Consider the following 6,000-nt stretch of genomic DNA (forward strand, 5'->3'; position numbering starts at 1 on the left):
CCAAATTGGAAGGGCATGTGATAGGTGAAAGGACTCACATGAACAGTTAAACTAGTGAGGGGATAAGGTGTTTTCCACAGGGAATATTCACCCTACGACCATACTGGGGGAAGCCACTGTTACATATTTGGCACTTTCTTAGAACGTATATTTTACCTTCAACCACCTAGAAAAAATAGCTTAGGTAGAATGATAGATTGGTAGGTAGGTACCAAATGGAGACAGTGAAATACCTTTCAAGGGAATCTCAGGAGTAGATTAGAGCTGGATCCAGGGATCTTGGCACCATCATGCAGCATTTCCATAGCCCACTGCAGTACAAAGGCACTCCGTGCAAACACCAACACTGTTGAGGTCTCCGCCCCAAGACCTTGAATCTAAATGTCCCAAAAACTGGGACTAAAAACCGGACTGTGTCTTGCTCCTCTTAGACGGCCTCAATCAAAACTCAAAGTCCTAGTGTAGCTGAACATCCCAAATCTAAACTTTGGAGTCTGGGCCCATTTCTAGTTATAATGAGTGTTGTGACCCTCTCTAGACTTACTTAACCCACTTTGGGTAAATGATCAATAAACACCAAACTGCATTTCTCTTAGCACCGTAGTTTTGAGGCTGGACACTGTTTCCATCATTCTGTATCTTGTACTGAATGACTAATTCATAATTCACTAATTCTGGTGGGCACATCTCAGCTGTCATCCTGGCTTCAGTTCTTCAGGGGAAGCGTTTGTGTTCCTCTGGATGCTGCTCCCCATCCAGTAACAAAGTGAGTTCATGCAAGTCAGTCCCACCTTGGCATTGCTGAGCTGTGCATGGGGCAATGGTAGAGAACCAGGCTGCTGAAACCTCCCTCCCTGCTCCTATCTCAGCTTCGTACTATTTTCTCTATTTCTGATCATGGCTTGGTGGATGCAGTATGAAAAATACTGAAATGCTGCTCATTCTATACAATTCTGTATTTCAGTCTGAGACCAAACTGAGTTCATGGGTCATAGGGCAGGGATTGTTAGGAGATGGAAGTTTCTGATAGTTAAATCTTCTGGTGCAACCGGACAACAGCCCCATCCTGCTCCCCTCCCTCCAGCAGAGCTCAGCACGTGCACAGGTTGCCTGCAGGATGACCATAACATCAGACGCAGTAACAGCACTTTGCTGTCTCTACAAGAGATAAAAGAGAGATCATTAGCTAAATGCTGGCAAATATCCTGGGGAATATAACAGGCCAGTTCTGGGTGGCTGTCCTCCAGCTGGCAGACTGGACACCTGATTTCAGTGTCCCAGGTGCCCCATCAGCTGCCCTGGACCACATTGATGCACCCCCCTAACCGACCACTGAGCCTCGGACAACCTCACGACACCACAGTGATGGTCCCGACACAACCTCCCCAGGCCGGGGAGGAGGTTTCCCAAGCCGCCTCAGAGGCTCTCTCAAGCAGCTGGGATGAGGTTTCCCCTTGGCTACCCCAGCATGAACACGCACAACCCATCCTGCGCAGCTCCTGCGCAGCTCCTGCGCAGCCCTGTTGCCCCACAGCAGCGAGGGTTTGAGACCCAGGCCACGTGCCTCCCGCTGGCCCTTCCTGCTGGACCACATCGAGACCCGCAGGTCGGCTGAGCGCCCACCAACCCAGCGCGTGGCACCTCAGCAGCCGGATCAACCCTCCCGTCACATCGAGTGGTTCGCCTCCACCGGCGGGGCAGCTGGGACATCGGTCAGCCCTTGACGCCGACGATGCCTGTCACAGCACCACAAAGCACTAATGTCCTCGCCGAACATCGGGACGTGAACAGCATTCACTGCGGCACCGGTGCCTGGAAGAACCAGCTCGCTGCCTCTCCCCTTAAAAGACATCAGCCACGGCTCCCATCCCACTGCACCTCTCAATGATTGATCAGCAGCCAGCACGCAGCGGGGCTATTTCTGGAGTCCGTCACGGACCTGCTTAGGTGTAGGTTTAAAATACTGCAGCAGAGGAACATCTTTTTGAATAAATAATAACCTGGAGCGAGGAAGCACCATATCAGGCAGCAACACCCAACATCTCCCTGGCTCCTGAAGGCTGCAGGGCAAAACTCCTCCCCCAGAGCTCTTCAGGGTAAATCCAGAATAGCTCCCTAGTGTCACCGATTTCTGTTGGATTCGCACCAGCGTGATCAGGGCAAGACTCAGGCCCGGGCCTCCCAGGCCCACAGCGGGGCTTAGCAAAAGCAAGACGATGCCGTGCACCCTTGCACCGCTTGGCCATCTAACCAGGAGACTGCTCATGCAACGCAATTAAATGGTGACTGAAGCAAGATTTCTGCCATGTGTAAGCAATGCCGAGAATTGGGAACAGTTCAATACTCTGGGCGAGCCAAGACTCAGGCCCTGCAAACGCAAAGCAGAGCCTGCCCTGGCCCCTCGGGAAGCGATGAGGGTAAATGGGGTCCTGCAGCCCAGCCGGGTGCGGAAGATGCCCTCCCCAGGGTGTCAGCGGCGTGAGGAAGAGGCTGGTCATAATCAAGCTGTCCCGTTCAAGCCAAGAGACGACTGGCCTCTGTGCAGGTTTTGGTCCCAGAGCCAGGCTCTCCAGGTGCAGCCGTCACATGGGGCCTGCCCGGCACAGGACTCAGGGCAGGCTAGGATGTGCCTTTGTGAAGGGACCTCATATCTGGCGTCCGTTCCTACCAGCCACCCCTAATACACTTCTCCAAGCAGAAGTCATGGGCACCTCCCACTGAAAAGCAGCGTTTTCAATGCGTGTACCTCCCCCGTTAATTAGCTCATGAGACCTTTCCATGGGCCGAGCACCTCTAGCAAAAGTCGCCTCTCACTCGCGCTTCGCTATTCTCATGGTAGTTGCCTTAGAAATACCTAGGAGAGATGGCACCTCGCAGGTCCGGCTTTACGCTTTCAGGGAGAAAGATCGACATTATTTTCCTACCAGCTGTTGTACTATGTCGTGTTCGAGGTAGTCACCTTAGTCTGGCTTCTGCAAGGTATTTAGGCACCTGCCTGCCCACAAGCGTGTGCCCAAGTACCCTGTTGAACCACAGCCTGTTAGTCCTTTCCGCAGCCTTAATCTCTTGCTACAGAGTAGTGACCAGCATCTGTCGCCGTGTCAGCTCTAATTGCACCGTACTGTTTGACGAGGGCCTGGCTCCTTGCTCTTTAGCATCTGCAGGCATCTTTGCACTGGATCAATGTCTTGAGCAAGGCCCTTTGGCTGTTGCTATTCCGCTCCATCTCCCAGAGCGCCCCATGGGTCTGCCCGTCTCTCCGGCCAGGCCAGCAGGCCATGGTGGGTCCCACCCCACTGCCGAAAGCGGCCGCCCGCGCCACGCCGCCCGCCCAGGAGGTGCGCAGAGAGGCCTCACCACCAGACCCGGGCCGGGAGCTCCTCAGCCTTGGAGGACGGTCAGAGCCAGGCTGAAATCTGGGTCCGGACAACTTCTTTTTTGGAGATCCTACGCTTTCCCGTGGAGTGAACTCTGGGGTTTTGGTGGGCTCGGGTGAAAGCAGCAAAGGCCAAAATGCTCGAAGCATCGGCCACCTCTGGATGCCTCCATCCCTGGGGCCGGTTCAGATACGCAGGGGGCCAGGGAAGCCGGGGTGCAAGCGCTGGCCCACTGAGACCCAATATCCAGCGCTTCACCCCGGGGCCCCTAAAAGGAGGTGTCCGTGCACTTGAAACACGAAGAAAATGTAGGCAGACAGGTATCATCTATTTTTCACTAACCTCAGCRGGCGTCACACACACAACCCTGCTGTCTATCCAGAGCCTGGCCACAAACCCCACCGCTCCAGCGGGCCCCATGTGCTACGTGGATGGAGCGTAAATACCTCAAGTCTTTTTGAGCAGCTTAAGCTCTCAGTCCCTCCACAGATTGATCCCACTTGGTGGCGACCACTCAGCTGCAAGACCCAGCGCTCCAGCACCCTCCAGCAGAAGGGAAATTGTGCTCTGGATGACACCGGCTGTTACGAGTTCAGCTTGTAAATGATCTTTACTTCTCTCTGTTTGTTTGTTCCTTCTGATGTATATCTTGCTTTTTGGCAGATGGTATTTTCTGGTGTAACAATTCTCTGCAGTTCTGGTATGAAATTGGTGTATTTGTTAAAAAGTTCTTTTTTTTCTTTTTTTGTCGTTTCCAAACCCCATTGGTGCACTGTACAATGGGATCTTGTAGTGTGTCATGAAGACAGAAAAAAAATATGCAGATATGTTATGGAGTGATTTTTATTTTCAAATGATTGTGTTGTTGACAATTATACATATAATATATATATATTATCAAGAAACTAAGAAAAAAATCTAAATTTACCAAAATGTGTATATTTTAATAAATGCATAAAGCTTTATTGTGTGCCTTTACATTTAAAAAACAATGGATTTTTAAAGGAAGCCAGAGACAAATGTGTCTTAGTATCAATTTCCATAGTAATGTAAATCTTTTAAATGAAATGCTAAATCGAAAAACAAGAAAGAAAAAGGAATTTCCCATTTAAATTTTGTTGAGCTGATCAGTACCTGAAGGTCTGATATTTTTTTCAATGCTAAATTGAAGTTAAAGATGAACAAACCTTGCCTTAAACGCTTCAAAATTTCCTTTGTAGAAGATCCATTTAAATGGGCTGATTTTGGTATTGACTTGCACTGTTGTGAAAAAAAAATATGGTTATCAGTTTACACAATAAAAAAAAAAAAACTAAGAAAACGAGCGCAGGTTGACTATTACAGTTCGCAGCCCCCGTGGGCGCCTGTCCTCGCCGGGGACGGCGCAAGGGGCCCCCGTGGCACCTGCCCGGCCCGGCCGCCGGGTTTGGTCCATCTGGTTGCCCTGGGCCGCGTCATTCCCCGTCCCGTTATTTCGGAAACGGAGCAGCCCCGCTGCCGCCACGGCCCCGGGACGCAGGCGGCCCCGGCAGAGCGAGCCGCCGCGGGAGCCGGCGGGCTGATCCAGGGGGTCCGGCCGTGGCGTCGGCCACCAACTGCCGCCACCTCGCTAGGCACGGCCTGGAGCAGCCGTTGCGTTCAAGAGCGTGATACCTGACTGCATTTTGAGGCTTGTGGTCAGCAAACAAGCATCGGAAGCTTTCAGGAGCCAGCAGGGCCCCTGCCAGCCCAGCCCAGCCCAGGGGTGTCCAGGATCTGGAGGAGCCTGTGCGGGAGTGGGGAATTTTGGAAGGGCGAAAAACAGGTATTTTGAGCTTTGATCCTTGAAAAACTAGAGAAGTTTRATGTTCTTTGTGCTTCCTCCAAAAGCCTCCCTGCTGCCCTGCCAGCACTAATATCCTGTCCGACGCTCGGCCGCACGCTGCGGGCTGCGGATTTGCATTCTCACCGCAGCCGCCCTGGTTCTGCTTTGCTTTGCTGGCTTTCTCCTCCCTTCCCTGAAACAAACCCTCGTCCTCCCTCRGAGCAGCGCGTCCAGGGCCTTTTAGGGGTGAGATTTGGGCTGGGTCCTCGGAACCCGCTGACCCCGGCAGCGCGGAGGCTCCCCAGCGAGGCCAGGGAGAGCAGAGTGCCGGGACGGCCGCCAGCGCCCCGCTCCCCTGCMAGGGAATTTTTGGATTAAGCCAGCCGCCCAAGAAACTCCCGGTGGGGTCAGGAGAGCCCCGCGCCGTTTTCTCCCCGCACAAAATATTTGGCTTGCGGCAGCTGAAYCTTAAGCTGGAGTCCCCCAGCTTTCCCGCGCAGCGACGCTGCAGCCCGGGCCCCTCCGGCCGCGGGGACGGCCGCTTCCCTGCGGCGCCGGACCAGCACCTGCAGCTCTCATCCTGCTCAAAAACACCCCCAAACTCTCCAATACTCCCTGCGCCGCTTTGCCTCCTGCCGCCAGCTTCGGCTATTTCTGTGTTTTTCCCCCCGCCCCGGTTCGCTCCAGGCTCGTTGGCAGGGCGATGCTGCGGCAGCGTCCGGCCGCGAGGCTCCCCGAGGCGCAGGCGGCCCCGGGGTAACCCACGGACGAAGTGCAGCCGCAGCGGCGGGCCGGCCCGCACCGAGCCGGCACATCTGC

The sequence above is a fragment of the Apteryx rowi genome, unplaced genomic scaffold (assembly GCF_003343035.1).
Source record: "Apteryx rowi isolate R43461 unplaced genomic scaffold, aptRow1 scaffold_10, whole genome shotgun sequence".
Taxonomy (NCBI): Eukaryota; Metazoa; Chordata; class Aves; order Apterygiformes; family Apterygidae; genus Apteryx; species Apteryx rowi.